The 12,270-nt window shown below is 41.4% G+C and overlaps 1 protein-coding gene across 1 annotated transcript in view; it reads right to left on the bottom strand.

Annotated features, from left to right (window-relative positions):
- REPS2 (RALBP1 associated Eps domain containing 2) overlaps positions 1-12,270 on the bottom strand; it is a 102,434-nt gene that overhangs the window by 23,102 nt on the left and 67,062 nt on the right. The window lies entirely within an intron of this gene.

The raw sequence follows: 12,270 nt of genomic DNA on the forward strand, positions 1-12,270 counted from the left end.
CCATCATGGCACAAAACTGCAGGACAGATGATGGCTTCCAAAGGCAGCTGCAGAGAAGAGAACTAGGCTAGCAAAGACATCAACCAGGACTGGTGGGAGTCCTTAGGTGGGTTATCGTCTCCAAGCTCCTGTCACATTAAGAGCTCAGCACTTGCACTAGCAAAGGTATAAGACAGTCCATCTTGCACTGGTGGTTATTTATGTAGTAAAAAAAAAAGGCAATATTAAACTTAGAAATGCCTTTTACCACAATAATGCTAGCAAGCAATTACATTTATGTACTTTTTATTTCCATATATATTTTTAAAAGCCACAAATACCATTACGAGTCTTGCTACAGCTTAGTCATTTACATAATTTATACACCAAGTCTGAAAATGTCTACATAGTTGAAAACACAGAGACAAAAGATACTATCCATTAAGGACAACAGTGACATGAGAGCAAAAATGTGTGGATGAAAATATTGAGGACAGTCATACTGACTATATACAGGTCCGAAGAGGTTTATAATACATTGGGTTTTTTGTATCTTCTGTATCATCATCTCTTCAATCAGAATGAAGCCTAATATCACTGCACATAGTGCCAAAGAGAGATGTAGAACAATTAAATCTAACTTAGGTTAAGCAAGGGAGCCACTAAAACACCTACAGGTGTAGGAAAGATTTGAAAAAACATGGTCATTAGGATCCTTTCTTTTGCATTTCATTAGCTCTGTTTATAAGGCCACTGCAATACCAACGTGATGCTGTCATTACATTCTCCATCTCCTCTGTGCAACTAATTTGTAGAAAGGAACAACAGAGCGAAAAACCCTTCCTTTCCTTTCATCTGAACTTCAGGTTATTACTTCATTTATCTGAGCACTGGCAATGTCTTTGGCAACTACAGCTAATAACACACCCTCAAACAGCAGCGCTCCGTAGGTCCATCAGCTGCACGCACAGCAGACAACGTCGTATGCTCAACGCGATGTTTATCGTCAGGAAACCATTCGGGAGCTGTGCTTTGATGTTCCCAGGAAAACCCTGCATGCACCTTACCCTGCCACCACCACCAGCGATTATCACTGCAAGGCTATCATCTCTGCTCTCCAAACAGCTCCAACATCACGCGGAGCATGAACCACACATGCTTCCCGGCGAACCCTCAGCAGCTCAAACACAAAGCTATGGAGCTGCCACGAGCACGGGGGTCTCAGGGAAGGAGCACAGTGTGCTGGGGTCAGTAGTGCTGCAGGCAGGCACCAGCCCCAGCAGCTCTCTCGGCCCTTCCAAATATACATAACCCCCTCCTGGGTCCATCATCTTTCTGTGTGCTGGCTTATGCTCCAGCAGGCCCTCAAAATCTTTACGGCAAGAGCTGCATCCATTGGGAATTGGCTTTGATGTCAGCTCTAGAGGATACAGCACTTACTTGCTCACCGATTCTTCAAACCAAGCAACGTACTCAGGAAAGCAGCAGTGTTGCCTTTATGCAGAAAGGTGCTGGGCTTGCTGGAAAAGCATCTCCTGAAGCGGTTACGCACATTGTGAAACTTCAACAAGTCTCCTGGGATTTGGCCCACAAAATTCCAAAGGGAAAAGTATTTTTTTTCCCTAAGATGGCCAAATTAAAAAAGAAAAAACAAACCAACCAAAACCCACCCCCCAAAAACGGCTTCTTCAGCTTTCAAATACATTAATTTAGCATTAAATAAGTTAGATGCTTACACCATGTGCATTTGACCCAGTTTCCTCTTTTTAATCCTGCAAATTCTAACTTAAGCTACTCATGAAATATTCATGAAATTCCTGCTGTTGCAGAACATCTTCAGCTTGTTAGAAGGAAATCATGCTTATGTGAGCACAATTGCTAGACAAAAGTTAGTTGACTTTTGAGGACTCATTAAAAAAAACCACATTTTTCTTCACAGGGCAATCAAAAAAAAAATCTAATGACAGATTCTGCATGCTTCAGCCTTCTCTAGTGTCACTGCCCTATAAGATGGCAATATTAACAGATACTCATGGGTTTTTATGTGAATCAGCACACTTGTAATATTAGGCTATTCCAGAATGCCTGCCTTCCTGGGAGACTGCCCTGCACAGATTGGCTCTTGCTGTTAAGAGATGGCATTGCTACGTTAGCTCTGCAAGTGAACCCAAATAGAGGGGGAGACCCATTTCCAAAATGAAAGTAAGTATCCTGGGACCAAGCAGCCAACAGACAAACGTCATATTTTGAGGTGCGCACCTCAGAGCTCGGATAAGCTGCATGCCATTGCTCTTTGAAAACAAGTCTTCACTCTCTACGCAAAAGCAGAGGGAGCTGGAGGGAGCAGGATGCATCTTGCAGAGGTCACCTTGTCACCATGCAGCTTGGCAGCGTTCACACCAGGGTGAGCAACGTACAGCAGATTTCAGAGAGAGCACTGTGGAAAGGCCATGCAGGTACCAGTAACAAAGATGTAAGTACACCCAGCATCCGTGTCATATGTATTACTGTAAATGGTAGCATTTTCACACACTAGTTACTCCCACAAAGATAGTGATAAGGCCTTCAGTTCAAAAAATCATGCCTCTTTACTTCGCATGTTTACACTTCAAAGCAGATTATCAGCATGGAGAGCTTCCAGGACCATTTTTCTGCCCTATTTTGGCAATCACAAAGGTCTGATAGCACCAACAGGACACCACACTAGATTAAAAAAGCAGGTTTTCCAATCTGAAGCTAGATTAATATTTCAAAACAAACACCAGGCTGTAACACCACGCTCCGAGAACAGGCCATGCCATCTTATCTGGCCATGCTGCTCTGCCTCCAGCCTCCCTAGCAGACAGCACAAATCCTCAGCCCTCTCATTACCCATGGTAGTTAAAAAGATCAATCATGGTGACCATCCAAGTAGCTCCTTTACCTGACTTATTTGACCTAGGAAGAGGAGACCAAAGAAAAGACATAAAATTATCATAGTGCAGTCAAACCTATGGTCTTTAGCTCACCAGGCACAGCAGCAGGGGAGGACGCCAAAACTAGGGTGGAACAATCTGGGCCCTCAGGATCCTTTATGCAGAAGTAACCTGTAAAAGCAACGTGCTGCACCTCTCCCACCCAAGCTGCCACCTGTCCTTTTGGTTTCTTTATTGAAGAAAACTACCATAATACAATGAGCTGCTAGATGCATGCTGTTACTAATTCTGGAACAGCAGCACATAAACCTATAATTCTTGAAACATTTCCCTGTCAGGTATTTATTTCATTTCCATTCTTTGCAGATGTCCTCCTTTCCTTCTCAGTTTTATATGTCTGTCACCTTACCCTAGGTATCAACTCAGACAAGTTAAACGCTTTGGGTGGAAAAAAAAAAAACATACTCCTTTTTCTCATCTGAATACATACATAAGCTCTGCCCTGAAAGAAGGGTGGTTTTCCTGGGTCAAGGGCCATTTCGTACCTTTCTAAGCCAAAGCAAAACTAGGAACTGCCCAACAAAGGAGGCTGACCTCAGCTCATGTCAAAACCCCACACAGCTTTCATCCCATGAGCAAAAGGGCACCCAGAGTTCGGCCACTCCTTGTATTTTGGTCACCGTTCCCAAAGGGAGAAACAGTCTGGTGTTTTTCAGTTCACACAGAGGGTGTAGTCCTAACCAAACCCAGCCTAAACCCAAGCTCTCCTGGATCTAGGTGGCCTAAATGCAGGTCCTTGCTTCTGTTCTGCTTCCCCACCACCATCACCACTTCCTGCAATGGGGTGGGGACCATCCAGGCAGTTAAACTGGGAGAACACTCTGATAGGGTTCCTCGGTAGAGTCTGGCTAATGCATTTGGTATTTTTCAAGTGGATGCTGCGGCCAGTCCACAGCATGACACCCATTGCTGGATCAAGGGAGACACCGGTGGCATGGCAGATCTCCAGCAGTTTACGCTGCTTCAGAGTGCTTAGCTCCCAGATCAGGTTTGACAAAAGACCAACCAATTCATTTCAGCAGGAAGCAAAGGATCTGCAACAGTGAAAACAGTTCAAAAAAGACAAGCCCACAGAATGAATTATTCTTCAGTTCGCCAAACTACTAAAGGCTTCGATTTCTCAGGTAGTTTGGGAAGCTGGCACTTTCACCCTTCCACTCTGATGCTATTTTGGAGAGTTTTTTGAGATACTTTCCCTGCTTCTGCTGTGAAAGGTAGCCTGCAGAAAAGTTCTGCGTCTAAACTGGTTTCTGTTCACCTCCATCTTACAAGCTTTCCCTTCTTGCTCACCAAAATTGGTACTTGGATATCCCATAATACTGATAACGTTCTCTGCATTCCTTCATTTATTTACATTCCTGACAACAGTGTTTGTAAGGCAATTGTGAAGTAACTGCTTTTCAAGAGATCTGATTTATTAATTCTCACTACTATGTCACCAGAAAGTTGCAACGAGAAAGAAAAAAAAATAAAGCTGTAGCCAGGAATGTAAATTTAATTAAGGCCTCCAGTAAGGTAATATCTATTCATCCACAGAACTGTTTCAATAATTCTTACTAATGTCTCCTCAGAAGGTAACAGCAATGTGAAAAAAGATTTTAGACTCCTGATATTAATTTTGTTATCAGGTTTGTAGAAAGGCTGTAGAAAGCATCGCCAGTGCCAGAATAACCTCGCTTCTCACAGTAAGCTTTGGGAACATGCTCAGCAGCAAAGCTTCATGCATTGCAGCAAGTGATACACACAGCCGATGTCACAGACACGCTCTTGTGACAGGTATGTTTCATAGAACATCATTCGTACCGCAATTACATGGGAAATGATCCAAGTACTTTCCAAGTACTCAGGAAAACATATAACCAGACCACAAGCAATTAATGCTTCTGCACTATGAACTCACAGGTGTGAATGATTTAGGACATTGGTGCGCTTACGAATTTGATGGGTCACATTCAAATCAAACAAGCAAGACACCATTACAGGTGTTTTTTATGATGTCTTTTTTTTAATGCCCCATCCATGAAATTCAGCATGTTTTAAGTAAAATCTATAAAACAGACTTTTTTTTTTTTAACACTTATTTCCTGTTTTGCATCACATATCCACATCATCTGTATTTTTAACTTCCTGTCCCTCATTTTTCCTAAACCATGTCATTTTCTAGTTACTGTTTTTCTACCACTTCCTTTTTTGTGTGTTTATTTGGGGACCGTTTCTCCCTCCTTCCTCCAAACTATTCATGATTTTGTTCCCTCTCGCTTCACGTTTAGCTTCATTCTCCACCCACAGGGAGGCACAGTCCCTCCACCTACCTCCCACAGATCCATGTTGCCAGAGCTTCTCACCCCAGGAATTCCCATGGGAGTAGTAGAGGCTCCAGCAGTTGCCACTTGTGACTATTTCCAACAGAGACCAACTTGGAGCAGGCACACTGGAGACGGGAAGAGCAGTGGGCTACCACGCACCAACCCTGCAGTCCCATCTGTGGCTCAGACAGTTCTTCTTGAGGCCACCTGCATCTCCAGGGTCTCCCCGACACGGAATGCAACTTACCCCCGTGTTCCACACAGAAGATCCCCTCTTGTTTAACGTGTAAAGCTGTTCTATGATAGACCAACAATTTTTAATGGAACAGAGTAACCCACAGGGGATCATGAAAATAGGTTAGTGGGGCTAGTAGGGCCAGTTGAGAACATGTCAACCTTCACAATTTTCAGTAGGAAAGAGTTTTTGGATTAAAATTTCATTTTTAACAACCTGCAACAGAATGAAAACAGACCATTCCTCAATCCCATAAAGACAAGAGCTAAGATTAGAAAAATGAGGGAAAAAAAATTAACAGAAGTTCCATTTACACAAATTGTCAAGAAACAGTTACATTTGAAAGGCTGGTAAGACTTATTCCAGTTTGCAGGCAAGTACTCTCTGGACTGAGCCCTTAGAGACAGACATAAAAATTTTAAAACCTACAACTGCAGAAATAAGTTACCCCATCACATTCCTATCATGTAATAACCACTCATCCCTTTATGACCTCACTATTTTCTCCAGCCCGTTCAACCTTAATTATGTCCTTGTCCAGCTTGGCAAAGAAATAAGTTATAGTTGTAAACACATAAACCCTTCATAAAAAATTCTAAAAGGCCGAGGGGCATAAAACTCTTCCATTCAAATCAGAGGGAAGACATTCATATTTTATTCAGAATAAGCTCAGATCAGTGATCACATATATTCTGAAGGGGAACAGGACTAGAAGGAAACAGTAGCTCCAACAACAGATCAGAAGCTGAATCCCAAAAGAAAAAAAAAATTCTATTCTCTGCTTCAAAAAAAGGGTTTTGCAACATTTATGTAAGAAAGCATTTCACAGTATTTTCATTGCAGTGATACAGTGCCAGAGAAGAGTATGAACAGCAGCTCAGTTTTGTGTCTTCTTTGGTTTATGTGTAAAAGACATTTTGAATTTAAATTGTAATTGTTGTTACAACCCTTATAACCAAAGATGTTAACTTGACTCTGCACTCTTGACTCAATGAAGCTGGCAATGTTAGAGCTCTTGTATTCTGTGCAAACAATATCCAGCAAAATGGCATATTTTGCTGATAGTATTTGCCATTACTGCTACTCTAAAATAAAGGTCCTTCAGAATTGTCATCTTCCTAATTTAATGTTTTGGTCTGATTAATAAACACAACACAGTAACATGCAAGACAGCATAGTACTACCGCATGAGTAAAATCCAGCCCTATTACCCAAGAAAGTAGTTGCTGCATTTTACTAAATCAAGACCAATACAAGAGCAATGACAGGAAGGGGTCCTGAAAATTAATGACTGAATTAAATTTACTGTGATCTAAATTCAGCGGAAAAAAAAAAAAAAAAAAAAAAAAGACATTACTATGTTATGTTCCCTTTGTCACTTTGGCTTTGAACCAAAAACTTAGTTGAGAAATCTGGTAACACTAATTAATGGTAAGACTATCAACATAACTCCCTGCATAACCCCTTAAAAGCCCCCCTTTAGTTACTAAGACCTGCAGATAGCTAACCTCAATAGATACAGGTATTTCCTAGCAAATAAAATTAAGCATAAAAGAATACAGAAGATGATGCAGTAATCATACTTACCTAGGTTAAGTTTGGCAAGTTTTTTAGTACCCAGTTCCATGTGCCCAAAAGGGGAAGTCACTTGCATTTGCCCACTAAACTAAAAATATGACGCAGTTGAAAACAGATTGCTGAAAACAGCTGGAAACAGTATTAGAGTAACTATTTGGACCTGTTTGTATCAAAATGTGTATGACGATGTAGCAACAATCATTTTAATTCTCCAGATCCTCTTTCTTACGCCATTACAGAACTGTTTTATTGGATATACGGACTGAAAATATTCAGAAATACATAAAATTTGGCTGTGGTTGGGCAAATACGAAAAACCAAAGACACTTCACCACATGCTTACTATTCAGAAACCTCCACATTTGGCAATAAAACCCACCAAGCCTGTACATTCAAGGAAAGGTTGTGCTAATTGAGTGAAGTAATGAAGGTCTGATGAAGTAAAGGAAGCAACAAAGAACCTTCCTCTTCAAAGGTATTAAAAAAAAAAAAAAAAAAGGATAAAATGCGACACTGAAAACCAGCATTCCTCTATCACTAATGGAAATGAAAGAGTGCAAAAAAGAAGTTTGTACTGACTGAGTCTTACAATAAAAGTGCCGCTTCAAACTGCGTGGGAAATGTGTATATGAAGGCGTACAGAAGCGATGTGGGGACACATTTATACCACTTACGGGAATACCGATGAACAGCAACAAATCTGTTCCCTTGTTCTTTTTCTTTACACTACACTGAGAGCAGAGGGAACATCATCTTGCTTGGCAGCCATCACTACCCCAGCAGAGATAAGTAGAGGTTACAGATCTGACTGCAGTCAGGAAAACATCACCCGTAACAGAAAACACTGCACTTAGAATAAAATGATAGTGTGTTTCCCCCTTACCAAGTGTGGTACTTAACACCTCACATTTTAAAAGAGGAAGAAAACCAAAAAACACTAGCACTGCATTGCTGGCTGAAACCAGCACCCCCAAAGGGGCAAATCCAGGATAGAGGAGTATTTGCTTACAAGCCCATGTAAGAAACGGTGCCCGCATTCCACGCGTTCTTCGCTGCAGGGGTAGTCACAGCAGGAGGCGAGTTTCCAAAGCAAATGAGCGCTGAAAACTTCCAGTCCAAAATTCATTTGTACATAGTTATGTGGCTGTTTTGATGAATTACACAGAGATAGTCAATCTTCCTTCCATATCAACATGAAACTACACTGTTCGTGACAATTATGTTGTTTCATCAAAACAAATTCTCTTTTCCAAACAATTAGCCTTTGTTCCACAGAACTGTTAATTAAAATAAATTATTCAATTCAGAAATTAAACTAAATGGAAAATAAAATGTATGCCAGAGGCGTCTGTACCAACCTAACAAGACCCAGACTGCTGTCACTGCCTGTAATTACCCAGCAATAAATTCTTTAGTATCTGTCATGGGCAGAAAAAACAACCAAGCAGAAAGCCAGAAGACAATGGATGCATTTTTGGATTTTAATACTCAAGCTGAGATTTGCCCCAGCCTGGAGTTACCCTGACATGGACCCTTGCTTACTGCTGCCATCGAGGGTAAAAGGCTGGAGGCCTTGCTGCAGGACCACTGGGTTTCAAGCTGCAGCAGTTTTGGCCACCTCAACACCTGTCCCCTCACCTAGATCACAGGGCAGATAGAAGGGAGCATGAGGAGCCCCAGAGAGCAGCTAATTCTGCAAATGACCTTTGTGAACAATGCAGGAAAGCTCCATGGGCCACGGGCTCCCAGGTCTGATTCTGGGAGCCCTTAGCTTCTGTATGACTAGACAGTGAGCTAGAGAAGAAATAACGATGTAAACCAGGTCACATATGTATTTAAACTGGCATTTTTATTTCTCCTTAAACCTGCTGTTGTCTTTGCAGGAATGCATAAACCTAGCCAAGTATTTTCTTAATATGTACAGAGGCCAAATGCCAGAGAATATATATTCAACAAAAAGAAATACATTGAGAATCTAGCAGTACTGAATTTTTCCTCAGATGCTAATGCAAAGACTATATCATTTAAAAAAATTAGAAGAGACTTCTGTCTCTTAACATCTCTTAACAGAAATTCACATATGAACATTCCAGAAGGTAAGGCTTTTCAATAAGTTCTCTTGGTTTGCTAGGTTTTTCCTGGCTAACACCAGTTACAGCAATCCAGAAGAGTGCAGCTATGGAGTACAAATGAAGGCTCCTCCTTCAAGTGCAGTTATGTCCCAATTCAACCATTTTAAAGCACTGTTTGTGTGGCTAGTGCATTCCTGGACATCCCAGTCACCACGGATAAATACACACATCCCAGAGGAGGGTCATCGTAAGATGGTGGCAAACATGATATAGCAGCAGTAAATGAAAAACAAACAAAAATACTCCCTCCAAAAAACTGCCCACAAAAAGGATCTACTACAGTCTTTGGCTGAATTTACCTGAATAAAACAAATGTTTCTTTTTCTGCCCTTTAAAAATGAAACAAACAAAAAAGAATGCCCCAAACCACTGATGGCTTTACAGTTTGTCGTGGTTTTGTTCAGTGAGGGGGGGCCTAAGGTGGCAGCTTCTGTAGGAAACTGCTAGAAGTCGCTCCCCTTTGTTCAGGGGACTTGGCCAGGCCTAGGGCGGACCTGCTGCTGGCCAAGGCCGAGCCGATTGGTAGCAGAATGTTCCGTGATAACGCCTCTGCGATAACGTATTTAAGAATGGGAAAACAGAAAAAAAAAAAGAGAGAAGAGAAGATGTGAAGAAGCTGAGCAGGGGCAGAGGCCTCATGGGCCTTGCAGGCCTCACCCTCTGGCCTCTCGCCAGGCAGCCGACTGGGCCCGACTCGGTGGGACCCCACAACGGAGCAGGGGAGGAATGCGAGGAGTTCTTCCCCCAACCATGAAGCAGCGGCATAAAACAACGTATGATGAACTGACTGCAACCCCCATTCCCTCTTCCCCCCTATGCCGCTCGGGAGGGGAAGGTAGTAGAGATAATGTTAAGCTCGGGAAGAGGGAGGGGTGGGGGGAGGTTATCTTGTTCTCTGTCTCATTATCCTGCTGTTTGTAGTAATAAATGAATAGTTTTCCCCAAGTCGAGTCTGTTTTGCCCGTGACAGTAACTTTAAGGATTTCTCCCTGTCCTTATCTCAAACCTCGAGCCGTTTTTCCTTATATTTTCTCTCCCTGTTCTCTCGGAGTGTGGGGGGAGTGAGAGAGAGACTGCGTAGTCTGGTCCGATCGGGGCTGAACTACGACAAGTTAAAGAGTGATACCTAGAGATCAACACGACCAATAAGGAACTGAAAATAAAACTCAGTACTACTGAGCATGCCTTTGCATGTGTGGGAGCAGATTATCCACCAAACTTGAATTATTTCTGAGCAAGAATTAGTCGGACAAAAAATAATGGGACTGTTCTAACCCTGTTGGATATACCCTGAAAGCTACTAAAATGGTTAATTTTACAGTCTGGTTTTCTGTACTAACACTAGGCAATACAGTGGTGTTAGAAGGGACGGTCATTCCAGCTGCTAATTGTTGTGGCTCAGCTGTAACAATGAGACTATCTTTGAATACCCAGGAAGGAAGGCAGGGAGAAAATGTAAAGCAAAATTCAGTCAAGAGCACATTAAAACATAAAGTAATAAACTGACCTGTGGACAGAAACACATCAGGTTCGCTATTTATGCCAGGCTGTATTATCCCAATAGCCGAGAAACCTAAGTACTGAATAGTGCATTGCCACCACGTCATCTGTATTGTAAATCTGTAATTGTATCTTCTGATGGCAGATGGAAACTATTCTAACTTCATTTTTTACACTGTCAGCAGAAATAAGACTACAGCTTGTTATTATACAACTGTGTGCAATTTACTTCACACAAACACGGCACACACTTTCTTTTTGGCAAGGCTCTTTGGTTTAAGGTGACAGTGCACTATCTCTCTGCTCTCCTACAAACCATCTTTTCAGAAAGTGCAAAGTGCATCTCAGCAAAGAGTTTGGCTCCGAAACAATGACCACTCTCTGAGGAAGAACTGTCTCTAGACCAAAAAGATTACCGAAAATGATGAGATTGGAATTTCTACTGAGAAGCAAGATCAGTGGGGAAAAGGATGGAAAAAGGATGAAAAAAAGTGAGGTGATCAAAACAAGAGAAATGGAAGAAAACAGCTGTATAAAATCACATTATCAACAGCATGCTGCAGAATAACAACTATTTGGGGCTTAATGACAGGGAAGAGCATGCATATGTTTCTTCATAGAACAAGAACTGAAAATATGACTGCCAATTAAGACATTTCACTTCAACACAGAGCAAGGTAAATGCACCATGGTACTTGGGCACGCTGGGATAGGTTGATTTAATCCCCTCCTTCTGATGATGCAGATTTATTTGAACTGAAACCCTTCTTTGGGGTGGGCTACAAATTGTTTAAAAAGTTCTTCCTTAAATCCTCCAAGGCTACAAATTCCTCCTTATACTTTCAGAACAAGTATTTACATTTTTGACACAAAATACAACAGCTCAATTAGAGAAGACAGTCATCACAAATATTTAGCATTGCCAGAAGGGGACATTCAAGAGAGAAAAGAATTACAGCAAAAACTTCCTGCAGATGTTGCAGGTACAGGAGGAAGTTGAACTTCTCAGAGACCTGACAGATTTTTGCAGTTTGGTAGCACACTATACTTCAGGTTTTGTCAACTTAGAGCCAATTCTTGTTCCAACTATAAATAGCCATAAATGAACAGCTTTAGGGTGACCAAAGCACTTTTTTTTTTGCAAGCAATCAGCTGCCTATCCTTGCTTAATTGCTCCATTTCCAGTGAGGAAATCCTCCAAAAAGTCTCAACAGGATGAGTTATCCTTTCCTGCCCTCACTATAACACTGTCAGTTTAAGTTCCCCAGAAGAAATTGTTATGTTACTTCAAAAGTAATGGTGACTTTCAACATGATCCATTTCAAAAGCAAGATGTTACTTTTCATTCACAGAATTACATCTTTGAGAATTTACATTCTCTTTCCATTTGTGTTCCAAGGCAAACTTAAATGCAGGTTTAATTACTTCCAGTTATACTTTTTATCTGGACTCTGAGAAGATTTGTTGCCTTATAAAATGTGTACTTGGCTCAGTTTGAGTTTATATTTTGTTGTATAATGAAAGAAAAATTGGAAGCAACAGATCCTTGAACAGGAACCACAGTC

Source organism: Chlamydotis macqueenii, chromosome 1 (genome assembly GCF_036417535.1).
Source record: "Chlamydotis macqueenii isolate bChlMac1 chromosome 1, bChlMac1.mat, whole genome shotgun sequence".
NCBI classification, from domain to species: Eukaryota; Metazoa; Chordata; class Aves; order Otidiformes; family Otididae; genus Chlamydotis; species Chlamydotis macqueenii.